The following is a 13,831-nucleotide window of genomic DNA, read 5'->3' on the forward strand; positions in this document are numbered from 1 at the left end:
ATTCTGCTGCTGTATCCTTTGTTGTCTGCTTGTATCCGGGACTGATATCTTGTTGTTTCTTTTTCAGGTATTGCCAAGTTAATTCCTTATCCCCCGAACATGTCTGCTCAGCTCAAGGATTTGTCATCTAAGCTACGGAGGATTGGAGGAGTGACGAGTGTGGATCCCGGGAAGAAGAAGGTTGGTGAGGGCGAAGATGCAGCCCGGAAGGCGGCGCCGTCCCGTCCGGGGAGGACCACGATCGTGATTAACGAACCCCAGGCCGAGGACGTGCAACAAGGGGACGCGACAAGGGTCCCAGTACCCCGAAAGAGGAAGAGTGTCCCTACAGGTTCCGGGGAGAAAGGAGGAAAAGGGCCCGAGGGCCATGCTTCCGAGAAAGCTGCTGTTGGGATGGCCCCGGAGACCCTGAAGGCCTTGCTGGCTAGCTTTACTCCGGAGACTCGCCGGAAGGAGCTCTTTGAGAATTATGCCAGCACGGCCGAAAGGAAGAAGTACAGAAAGGAGCCCCTCAACGACTTCCTGGTCAGACTTCAGGAGGAGATCACCGCTGTAAGTTCTTTACTTGTACAACTTTGGTTTTTGGTTTTGCACTTGCCTTTTTTCTGTATCTATATCATCTAAGCGTGATGTGTAATAATTTCAGGCTAACTCCCGGGTTGCTGGATTGGTTTGCATAACCCGAAGCCTACAGGCGAAGGCCGATGCTGCCGATGTTTATAAGGTTGAATCTGAGAAGCTATCCTGGGAGGTACATGACTTGAAGGAAGCAAATGCAAAGGAGGCCGCTGTGCATAAGAAGCTTCTTGACGAGATCCGGGAGAGGCAGGACCGGGCCGAAGCTTCAGTCTGCGAGATGAGGGCAGAAAACAAGAAGCTGAAGGATGATCTTGCCGCCCGGCCCACTCCCGAAGAGGTACTAGCTGGGTTCCGGGGTACTCCGGCATACTATGAGGAGCTGAACGATAAAGCGCTGGAGAAGATCCAGATTTGCTGGAGGGTTGCTTCCAAGTACCTTGGAGAAGAACCTCAGGGTACGATCGACGTCTTCCTGGAGAAGTACATTGAGAAGGAGACCCGGTTAGAGCAAGAAAAAGAATCCATCCAGGCAAGGGAGTCTGGTGCCGGAACTTTCAATAACACCCCTCCTTCTCCTGGATCGCCACTCGCCCAGCAGCCTCCAATTCCAGAAGGTGATATGGAGCAGCCTCCCTCTCCTCCTGCCGAGCCTACAGCAGAAGCTTGAAGACTTTGCCATATTTTGGCATGTAATTTCCGTTTCCTTATTTTTAGTTTAAGCACTTCCGAACTGAGCCTTTTGGCTTTTCTAACTTGTTTGTAATCTGAATGATTTCGATTTGCCCCCGGGGTGTGTTTCCCCGGGGAAGTTTACTATGATTGTGCTTTTCTTTCTTTCCTTTCTTATTGACTTGTATATGAGAATTTCTAACTTATGAAGTTAGGAAATTTTCTAAGTACACATTGGTTGTGTTTTTTGCAGACCCCGGGTAGGGGTGAAATAGAAATTTTCTAAGTACACATGGGCTATGTTTTTGCAGACCCCGGGTTGGGGTAAAATAGGAATTTTCTAAGTACACATGTGCACCTTTCTCTTACTGGTAGAATTTCCTTAGCTGGGTTCCGTGCCAGGTGTTGGGGACCTCGGTCCCGCTGAGGTAGTTCAGCTTGTAAGTTCCCGGACGGAGCACTTCCTTGACTAGGTAGGGGCCTTCCCAGTTCGGCTGCAGTTTCCCTTGGTTAGTTGGGTCCGAGGCTTCGGTGTCCCGGAGTACTAGATCTCCCACCATATATTCTCTTATCTTGGCCTTCTTCACAAAGTAAAGCTTTGTTTTTTCCTTGTAGCTTTCCATTTTTTCTACAGCCCGGTCTCTTACTTCATCCAAGAGTTCAAGGTTGGTTTTAAGGCCTTCTATGTTGGAGACTTCATCAAAGTTGACCACTCTATGAGAAGGGGACCCGTTTTCTATTGGTAGCTGAACCTCGGTGTCGTAGGCAAGTTTAAATGGAGTCTCACCGGTTCCAGTCCGAGAGGTGGTTCTGTAGGACCATAGGACCTTCGGGAGCTCGTCTAGCCAGCTTTTCTTAGATTCTTCCAACCTCTTTTCCAAACCTCGGAGTATGGTTCTGTTAGTGACCTCTACTTGCTCTACTTGTCCGTTTCCCTGGGGATGGGATACGGATGCTTTCTTATGCTTTATCCCGAGCTCTTTCAAATATGCTTCGAAGTCCGAACCAATAAATTACGAGCCGTTGTCCGAGATTAAGACCATCGGGATCCCGAATCTCATCACAATTGAATCCACGAATTTGATGTAGTCTTGCTGATTGATGGTTCTCATGGCCTTGGCTTCTGCCCACTTAGTCATATAATCAATCGCCGCCAACACATAACGTAGATCCCCCTTCGCTCGGGGGAAAGTCCCCATGATGTCAATTCCCCAGACTGCGAATGGGATCGGGGAGAGGACAGAGCCGGGGAGGCTTGAACTTTGCTTTGGCACATTGCTGAACTTTTGGCATTTGCTGCATTTATTCATATAGGAAACTGCATCGGCGTGGATGGTGGGCCAATAGTAGCCTTGTCTAATGACTTTGTAGGCTAGAGCCTTAGCGGCTAAATGATCCCCGCAGATTCCTTCGTGTACCTCCCAGAGACAATAATCTGCTTCATCCGGGTCAACGCATTTTAAAGTCGGGGCAGAGAAGGTTCGTCGGTATGGCTGATTATCTTCCAGAAAGAAACGGGCAGCCTTATCCTTGAGGTATCGCGCTTTATTCTGGTCTTCCGGCAGAGTCCCATCCTTAAGATAAGCTATGTAAGGAGTCATCCAGTTGTCCGGGCTGCTGACACATAATACCTCGGGCCGGTCGATGCTGGGTGTGCCGAGCTCCTCGAAGTAAACCGAACTGCTTAAATCTGAAGTATTCTGGACGAGCTTGGACAGCTCATCTGCCTTCGCATTTTCTTATCTGTTTATTTACAAGATGGTTGAGTCTGGGATGGTTTCCAGGATACTTCTCACCATTTCCTGATATCGAGCAAGTTTGGGATCTTTTGCAATATATTCACCGCTGGTCTGCCTTACCACAATTTGAGAATCACTATAGATGGTTAAACATCTTACTCCAAGGGATTTGGCTAACCTGAGTCCGGAGAGGAGAGCTTCATATTCAACGTGGTTGTTCGTTGTTTTTAAAGTGAAGGTTATGGCTTGCTGGATTGTGAATCCGTCCGGGCTGGAAAGGACTAGGCCAGCCCCGGACATCTCGGTTGTTGCCGAACCATCAACATGTAATGTCCAAGAATCTCGGTTTCTAGTCTCCTTTTCTTCTCCGGATTGGAGTTTAGGTGTCTCTGGGACTTCAGGAAAGGTGCATTCCATGACGAATTCGGCCAACGCCTGGGATTTAATAGTTGTCCTTGGGATAAATGTGAGGTTGAACTGGCTCAATTCGATCGCCCAATTGACCAATCTCACGGAGGCATCTAGCTTATGGATGATTTTCTGAAGTGGCTGATTAGTGATCACCCTGATTTCCCGGCCTTGGAAATATTTCCTTAGCTTCCTGCTCGAGTGCACAAGGGCCAGGGCGAATTTCTCCAAGTTTGGGTACCGGGTTTCTAAAGGAATTTACGGATGAGCGGAAGCATGATATAATAATTATTCCGTAAAAACCATGTATCGCACATATAGAAAAACGTATAAATCAGAAAAACGGAGGAATCGTAACCATACCTTAAAATCGAAGCTTTATAATATGGTTGGTAGCAGTTGTTCCTCAGTGTGTGAAGCACTCTACCGGTATCCACCAAGAATGATCTTCTTCGAAGAAGCTTTTTATAAAACCAAGATTTTATGAAAATGGAGTTTTTTTTGGGGGAGAGAGAGAGAGGAAGAAGATGGAGGCTAGGGTTTTCACAAAACCAAGTATATTAATAGAATGAGCTATCTCATTCTATTTATAGGGTTCTCCTAGGGTTTTTTCATAATATATCAATATATATATATATTATCCCCACATTTTATCTTTATAAAATGCTTTAATAATAATTAAAACTATTTTAATCATTATTTCTTTTTCTAAACTATTTAGAAAATAATTCTCTCTCTCATTATTTCATCAAAGAAAATATTTTTTTATGGTGTGATCCTGTAGGTTCAATATTAAGCCGGTAGTAGAAATAAATAATAATAAACTTTTATTAAATATTTACATGAATACTAAAATTCACTAAATATAATTAACTGATTAATTATATTTATTCTACATCGTGAGTGATGCTTCTCAACATATCGCGACTATCCGGATAATATGAATTCAATGCTTAGAATACCAAGAACCTGTCAGTGACTAGTTACCGTACAATGAATTCCTTCTACCCTTACAATATCCCGATTAAATACAAGGCATGGATCTCGTGTCAGGCCTATCAAATTTAATCATATGATTTCTTATTCATAATGCAAAGTTCATATTAATGCAAATTAGAAACTCCTTTATAATTTCATACACTCTGGCCAGAAATTCTAGAACTCACATACTAAGAATAACATAGGATATTCTCTTCCTATACTGGAAGGGGTAGATCCTCTATTGACGTTAACTATCTCTATACACAAATCCCTATGCCCATAATAGACCTAATGGATGTCCTTGAGACTAAGGACTAAACCAAAGCACAGTTCATTATATATAAGATAACTTTAACGATCTCAAGTCTAAGGACACTTGTACAACTATCACTCAGTGAATAACTATTGACACGTGAGTAATCTCCATTAGTTGTTCAACTTATCGAGTCATGTTCAGTGAACTTATTCCCTAATAAGCACCTACATACTAGCTATAGTGTCACCACACAAATGCCTATGAGAACAGACATCCTCCTGAAGGAGTAAGCATAGTATGTACCAATCTTTGCGGATCCACTAACATCCGATTAGTTATCCTATGATCAGAAACTGTTTAAGTCTAGAGTTATCATCTTCTAGATCTCACTATTATAATCTCATTATAATTCTAGAAGCTTTACTCTAAACTATGGAGCATCTTATTTAAAACATTTTAAATAGATAAAGCCCATAATAAAAACATAACAAGTCTTTTATTATTTCAATGAAATCAAATAGGAATACAAGAAAGTTCTTCCTAACTCATCATACATTATTAGATTTAGGACAAACACTTTCAATCTCCCACTTGAACTAAACCCAATCACCCTGATATCTAATACCCATCTTCTCTTTATGACGATCAAAGTGAATCTGAGACAATGACGTTGTGAGTGGGTCTGCTACATTGTTATGTGTGTCAACTCTCTCAATCTTGACATCTCCTCTTTCAATGATTTCCCTAATCAAATGAAAGCGTCGCAAAACATGTTTGGAATTTTTATGAGACCTAGGTTCCTTGGCTTGTGCTATTGTTGCGTTATTATCACAATACAACACAATAGGCTCTTCAATGCTAGGAATAACTCCCAACTCAGAAACAAATTTCCTCATCCAATCGGCTTCCTTTGCAGCCTCACTTGCAGCTATATATTCTGCTTCCGCTGTGGAGTCAGCCGTTGTAGACTGTTTGGAACTCTTCCAACTAATCGCACCACCATTCAGAGTAAACACGTACCCTGACATGGATTTGCTATCACTTTCTGATTGAAAACTAGAGTCAATATAACCCTCTATTTTCAACTCAGATCCACCACCAAAAACAAGAAAAATATCCTTAGTTCTTCGCAAGTACTTAAGGATGTTCTTCACTGCTTTCCAGTGGTCTTCACTTGGATTGGACTGATATATGCTCATCACACTAACCGAATAAGCAACATCAGGCCTAGTACATAACATCGCATACATGATAGATCCTATTGCTGAAGCATAAGGAATCTTACTCATACGCTCTCTTTCCTCAGGTGTCTTAGGAGACATCTTTTCGGAAAGGGACACTCCATGGCTCATCGGTATGAGACCTCTTTTGGAGTTTTCCATGCTAAATCTTTTAAGCACTTTCTGGATGTATGTACCCTGGGTAAGACTTATCATTCTTCTAGATCTATCTCTATAGATCTTCATACCGAGAATGTAGGATGCTTCTCCCAAGTCCTTCATCATGAAGTTCTTCGATAGCCACACTTTGACTGATTGCAACATCGGTATATCATTTCCTATAAGAAGTATGTCATCCACATACAATACAAGAAATGTTACCGCGCTCCCACTAACCTTCTTGTAGACACATGGTTCATCTAGGTTTTTGATAAAACCAAACTCTTTGATTGTCTCATCAAAACGGATGTTCTATCTACGAGAAGCTTGCTTTAAACCATATATGGTTCGTAGCAGCTTACATACTAGGTGTTCATTTCCCTTGGAAAGAAAACCCTCTGGATGTGTTATATACACTTCCTCTTCAAGTTTCCCATTGAGTAAGGCCGTTTTCACGTCCATTTGTCAGATCTCATAGTCGTAGTAAGTAGCAATCGAAAGCAAAATCCGAATTGATTTTAATAGGCCTACAGGCGAAAAAGTTTCATCAAAGTCAATCCCTTACCTTTGCCACGAGCCTGGCCTTATAGGTCTCCACCTGGCCATCTGCTCCAATCTTTCTTTTGTATACCCATTTGCACTCAATATGCTTCACACCCTCAGGTGCTTCAACCAAAGTCCATACTTCGTTGGTATACATAGATTCCATTTCGGATTTCATGGCACTTTGCCATTTCTTTGAGTCAACACTACTCATAGCCTTATTATAGGTCATAGGGTCGTCATCATCAATTATTGACAACTCATTGTCATTCTCAATGACAAGGCCATAATACCTCTCAGGTTGGCGAGACACTCTCCCTGGCCTACGAATGGGCTGTTCCACAGAAGGTTGTTCAGTCTGAATAGGTGTTTCCACTTGAACTGTAGTAGTTTGTGCTTCTTGAACTTCATCAAGTTCAATTTTGCTCCCACTGTTTCCTTCAAGGATAAACTGCTCTTCCAAGAAGGTAGCATGTCTGGAGACAAAAACCCTCTGATCGGTGTAAAAGTAATACCCTAAAGTCTCTTTAGGATATCCCATAAAATTATATTTTACGGATCGAGATTCCAGCTTATCTGGTTCAACTTTCTTGACATAAGCTGGACATCCCCAAATCTTAACGTGGTTAAGACTCGGTTTCCTTTCTTTCCATATCTCATATGGAGTTTGAGGAACAGATTTGGAAGGCACCTTATTCAGTAAATATGTCGAGGTCTCCAATGTATAACCCCACAGGAATACGGAAGATCCGTATAGCTCATCATGGACCGAACCATGTCTAACAAAGTTTGATTTCTCCTTTCAGATACCCCATTCAACTGTGGAGTATATGGAGGAGTCCACTGGGAGACTATACCATTTTCTTTGAGATAATCTAGAAACTCTCCATTCAAGTATTCACCACCTCGATCTGATCGAAGAGTTATAATACTATGTTTGGTTTGTTTCTCCACTTCATGCTTATATTCTTTGAACTTTTCAAAGGCTTCAGACTTGTGTTTCATCAAATACACATATCTGAATCTAGATCGATCATCTATGAAAGTAATGAAGTATGAAAATCCACCCATGGCTTGTGTAGACATTGGTCCACATACATCTGTGTGTACCAATCCTAGCAAATCTGCAGCCCTCTCTCCATGTCCACTAAATAGAGATTTGGTCATTTTACCCAATAGACAAGACTCGCATGTAGGATATGATTCGAAATCAAAGGGGTCAAGTAACCCTTCCTTATGCAATGTCCGTGGTCTATTTTCACTAATATGACCAAGTCTGCAGTGCCACCAAAAGGTGAGATTTTTATCATCCCTTTTTCTTTTATTAGTATGTTCAATTTGTAGTAAATTATACTCTACGTCACATACATACAGACCATTATTTAAAATACCACTTCCATAAAGAACGTTATCTCTAAGAATTGAATATTTATTATTCTGAATAACAAATGAAAATCCATCCAAGTCTAACATGGGAATAGAAATAATATTCCTCACAATCGAGGGAACAAAATAATAATTATTTAAAACAATAGTCTTTCCCGTAGGCATATATAAATGAAATGATCCTACAGCTTCAGCAGCAACTCTTGCTCCATTTCCCATCCGTAAAATCACCTCCTCTTCCTCAAGAGCCCTACTTCTCCTTAGTCCCTGCAACGAATTGCAAATGTGAGAACCACAGGCGGTATCTAATACCCAAGTAGAAATTTGATTTAATGAAATATTCACTTCAATCATGAACATACCTGAAACAGAAGCGGTAGTCTCACTACCCTTCTTCTTCTTCAATTCTGCAAGGTAAACCTTATAGTTCCTCTTCCAGTGCCCCACCTTATTACAGTGGAAGCAAACAGCTTTGCTCTTGGGGTCTTCAGCTTTTGGTGGAACCGGCTTTTTCTCACCTACTTTCTTCTTCTTGGAAGGGTTCTTCTTCCTTTTCTTAGAATTGGAACCTTCACCAATTAGAAGAACAGAGCTCTTCTTGGAGGGAAAATTCGACTCCACGGTCTTCAACATGTTGTGGAGTTCATCTAGGCTGACATTCAGCTTATTCATGTGAAAGTTCACAACAAACTGCGAAAATGAACTCGGAAGTGATTGCAAGACCAAGTCTTGAGTCGGTTCCCCATCCATGTTAAAACCAAGTTATCCAAGACGTTCAATCAAATTGATCATCTTAAGTACATGGTCATTCACATATGATCCCTCAGACATCCTACAACCGAATAGCTCCTTCGATATCTCATATCGAGCTGTCCTCCCTACCACATCATACAACCCTTGTAGATGCGTAAGGATAGTGTGAGCATCCATATGCTCATGCTGCTTCTGTAGCTCAATGTTCATGGAAGTTAGTATGATGCATTGAGGAACATTTGCATCATCTATCCACTTATGATACACAACATGTTCATCATTATGTGCATCATTAGCAGGTTCAGTAGGCTTAGGTGAGTTAAGCACATATTCCAGCTTCTCAACCCTGAGAACAATTCTCAAGTTTTGAAGCCAGTCAGCAAAATTAGGACCACTCAACTTGTGAGCATCTAGTATACTCCGGAGTGATAGTGCAGAAAATATAACGTATATAGTAAATCTGTAAATGATGAACACATAACAACACTTAGCAAATATTCAATTTCATTTCAAAACACTATATGAATCGGGTCTTTATTCATAAGTGGCTCCCACTAGTTAATCTAATTTATACAACCCCCTTAAGTGAAAAATTAAGCATTCATAATGCTAGTTGGAATAGGATCCTACATTCCATCACACAACCCCGGCTGTAGCACGAAACGTCATGTGATGTTCAAAAGGAAGACAACTCTTATCAATTACATCTTATGTTATTCCCTAATAAAATTTTAGCCTCTTGAATAATTGAGTCACGGCTGAAGCACGACAGACTCAATATTCTAAGTCAAGTCTAACCCAACATTTCGTACAATTGAATCAGTCTCCAACGGCCCACGGCTGCAGCACGTAACGACCTTTAGATTCTAATTCAATGTAGACATCTCTATATAATAGATAAGTATTTCTTATTTCGAAATCAAAGCCCTCGGCTGTAGCAAGAAACGACAATGATTTAAAAATAAGAACTACTTTCTACCATGTTGGAAGGCTATGACCGACACAAGCTCGTTGTGTCATTGGCCAATTACTACTTGATATTATTTAATTTTAGAGGGATTATATTATGTTACAATCATAATCATTTATAAAGAGATTCTTTCTTTTAAATTAAATATTTCAAATCAATAATCGATAATCAGATGATTCCCAGATCGGGGGGGAACATTGTCAAGAGGCGTCACTTAATACCCCTTTCTTACAGATCGAAATCTGCTTTTGACTGAATCATCCTTTCTCTCAATATTGAAAATTCATATTTAATTATGTGTTTCATAAACACAAGAATATCATGACTGTATTCATAATATTATTGTTAAGGCAAGAAATGATTCATATTCTAGATTTTCTAGAGCACGCCTTATATTGATTTAAGTTCACCTAAATCTATCATCGCATGGTAAACATAGGCATATATCTCATATATATAAATAAATAAACAAGTAAGCATACAATTAATATCATGTCACACATTAATATAATGATGTATGGATTTATTATAGCATTTAAAAGCAATTAAAATAATTAAAACATGCTTTAAAACACTTTCGGGAATATAAACAGTTCAAACCTTTTATATAAAAAATATTTGACCACTCCATTCGGTTCGTCTCGAAAAAATGAATCCAACGATATATTGCACGCCCAAAACGGGGTTACGAAACTCCCAAAAAAACAAATTTAATGTGGACAGACGGGCTGTAACGCATTCCGGTAATGCGTTACAACCCTGTTAAGCCATTAACTGGTGTAACGCATTCCGTGAATGCGCAACAGGGTGTAACGCATTCCCGGAATGCACGACACACCCCCTTCCGCGCGTGCGCTGCACGCGCCTGCAGCAGCCGACCGTTTGCAAACCTCTTCTTTTTTGTGTTTGTTTCTGCGAACTGTTAGCTTCCTGCCGTTTGTCTGCTACAGCTGTTATAACCCTTTCCTCTACTCCCTTATTAATAATAATAATGTCATCATTTTAATTTTACTATTAATAAATTAATTAACATTTAATTAATAAATTAATAAAAATCAAATTAATGTGATTTCTTAAATCAGGTAGTAGCAGAAAATTATCAAATAAGCCATGGGTCCTTGTGCAAATTTTAATCATAATTATTCACATGCATAATTATTTCATGAATTTTAATTAAAACAATTTTAAAAAAATTCATAACAAATAATTCACACATCACAAAATTATGAAAAAATACCTTGATGATCTATAACACTTGTAGAACCCAGATCAGTAGTCAAAATCTAATGCAAAAATTATTTCGAATTAATTCATAATTAAATCTAACTAAACTTGCAAATATCATAAAAATCCATACATGCATAAAAAAATCTGAAATTTTTTATATGAATCTCTATATGCAAAACCTAGCTCTGATGCCATTGAAGGAATTTACGGATGAGCGGAAGCATGATATAACAATTATTCCATAAAAACCATGTATCGCACATATAGAAAAACGTATAAATCAGAAAAACGGAGGAATCGTAACCATACCTTAAAATCGAAGCTTTATAATATGGTTGCTAGCAGTTACTCCTCAGTGTGTGAAGCACTCTACCGGCATCCACCAAGAATGATCTTCTTCGATGAAGTTTTTATAAAACCAAGCTTTTATAAAAATGGAGTTTTTTTTGGGATAGAGAGAGAGAGGAAGAAGATGGAGGCTAGGGTTTTCACAAAACCAAGTATATTAATAGAATGAGCCATCTCATTCCATTTATAGGGCTCTCCTAGGGTTTTTTCATAATATATCAATATATATATATATATTAGCCCCACATTTTATCTTTATAAAATGCTTTAATAATAATTAAAACTATTTTAATTATTATTTCTTTTTCTAAACTATTTAGAAAATAATTCTCTCTCTCATTATTTCATCAAAGAAAATATTCTTTTATGGTGTGACTCTGTAGGTTCAATATTATGCCGGTAGTAGAAATAAATAATAATAAACTTTTATTAAATATTTACATGAATACTAAAATTCACTAAATATAATTAACTGATTAATTATATGTATTCTACATCGTGAGTGATGTTTCTCAACATATCGCAACTACCCGGATAATATGAATTCACTGCTTAGAATACCAAGAACCTGTCAATGACTAGTTACCGTACAATGAATTCCTTCTACCCTTACAATATCCCGATTAAATAAAAGGCATGGATCTCGTGTCAGACCTATCAAATTTAATCATATGATTTCTTATTCATAATGCAAAGTTCATATTAATGCAAATTAGAAACTCCTTTATAATTTCATACACTCTGGTCAGAGATTCCAGAACTCGCATACTAAGAATAACATAGGATATTCTCTTCATATACTGGAAGGGGTAGATCCTCTATTGATGTTAACTATCTCTATACACAAATCCCTATACCCTGAATAGACCTAATGGATGTCCTTGAGACTAAGGACTAAACCAAAGCATAGTTCATTATATATAAGATAACTTTAACGATCTCAAGTCTAAGGACACTTGTACAACTATCACTCAGTGAATAACTATTGACACGTGAGTAATCTCCATTAGTTGTTCAACTTATCGAGTCATGTTCAGTGAACTTATTCCCTAATAAGCACCTACATACTAGCTATAGTGTCATCACACAAATTCCTATGAGAACAGACATACTCTTGAAGGGAGCAAGCATAGTATGTACCAATCTTTGCGGATCCACTAACATCCGATTAGTTATCCTATGATCAGGAACTGTTTAAGTCTAGAGTTATCATCTTCTAGATCTCACTATTATAATCTCATTTAATTCTAGAAGCTTTACTCTAAACTATGGAGCATCTTATTTAAAACATTTTAAATAGATAAAGCCCATAATAAAAACATAACAAGTCTTTTATTATTTCAATAAAATCAAATAGGAATACAAGAAAGTTCTTCCTAACTCATCATACATGATTGGATTTAGGAAAAATACTTTCTGTTTCAACGTTCTTATGGACTTGATTTACATAGTATACCGGGCTTTGTGAATCATTTTCTTCCCGGACGAGTGCAGAGGATACCGCTCTTTCTTCGGCAGCAATATAGAGATAAAGAGGCTCCCCGGGCTTTGCTTTTAAAAGAATAGGCAGGTTCACCAGGTGTCATTTGACTTCCTCAAACACTGTTTGGCAATCTGGGGTCCAGTCGATCAGCTTTTTGTTCCGGGCACCTTTTAACAGCTCGAACAAAGGCAAGCACCTTTCTGCCAATTTTGGGATAAATCTGCGAAGGGCTGCCAAGCATCCTGCAAGTTTCTGAATATCCTTTTGAGTATGGGGGACTGTCATTTCCATTATAGCTTTGATCTTTTCCGGGTTGGCTTCTATTCCCCGTTCATTGACCAGAAAACCAAGAAACTTCCCAGAGGGGACCCCAAAAGCGCATTTTTCCGGGTTCAGCTTCATGTTATACTTCCTCAAATTGTCAAAGCATTCCTTGAGGTCCTTGACGTGTTCCGGGATTGTAACTGACTTAGAGATCATATCATCGACATAAGATTCCATGTTCCTGCCCAGTTGACTTTTGAAGATGTTATTCATCATTTTCTGGTATGTCGCTCCGGCGTTGATTAATCTGAACGGCATCATAACAAAAGCGTAGACAGCCCGGTGTGTGATGAACGCCGTCTTCGCGATATCTTCCGGATTCATTTTGACTTGGTTGTACCCTGAAAAAGCGTCCATGAAGCTTAGCATAACATGGCCCGAAGTTGCGTCTATCAATTGATCAATGTTGGGTAAGGGATAGGAGTCTTTAGGACACGCCGAATTGAGACTGGTGTAATCTACGCACATTCGCCACTTTCCGTTGGGCTTCTTGACTAGTACCACATTTTCTAGCCAATCCGGATACTTAATTTCACGGATGATATCTGCCTTCAACAATTTTTCAACCTCTTGATCGATTGCATGCTGGCTTTCTGGGGCAAAGTTTCTTCTTTTTTGTTTTATTGGTATTTGTTTTAGGTCAACATCCAGGCTGTGCATTTCCACAGATTCATCAATCCCCGGCATGTCTTCCAGGGTCCAGGCGAATACATCAGCGTATTCTTCCAATAGATCAATAAGCTGTCTTCGGAAGGTGGTTTCCAGGCCTCTGCCAACTTTGATTTT

The sequence above is a fragment of the Apium graveolens genome, chromosome 7 (assembly GCF_009905375.1).
Source record: "Apium graveolens cultivar Ventura chromosome 7, ASM990537v1, whole genome shotgun sequence".
Classification (NCBI taxonomy): domain Eukaryota; kingdom Viridiplantae; phylum Streptophyta; class Magnoliopsida; order Apiales; family Apiaceae; genus Apium; species Apium graveolens.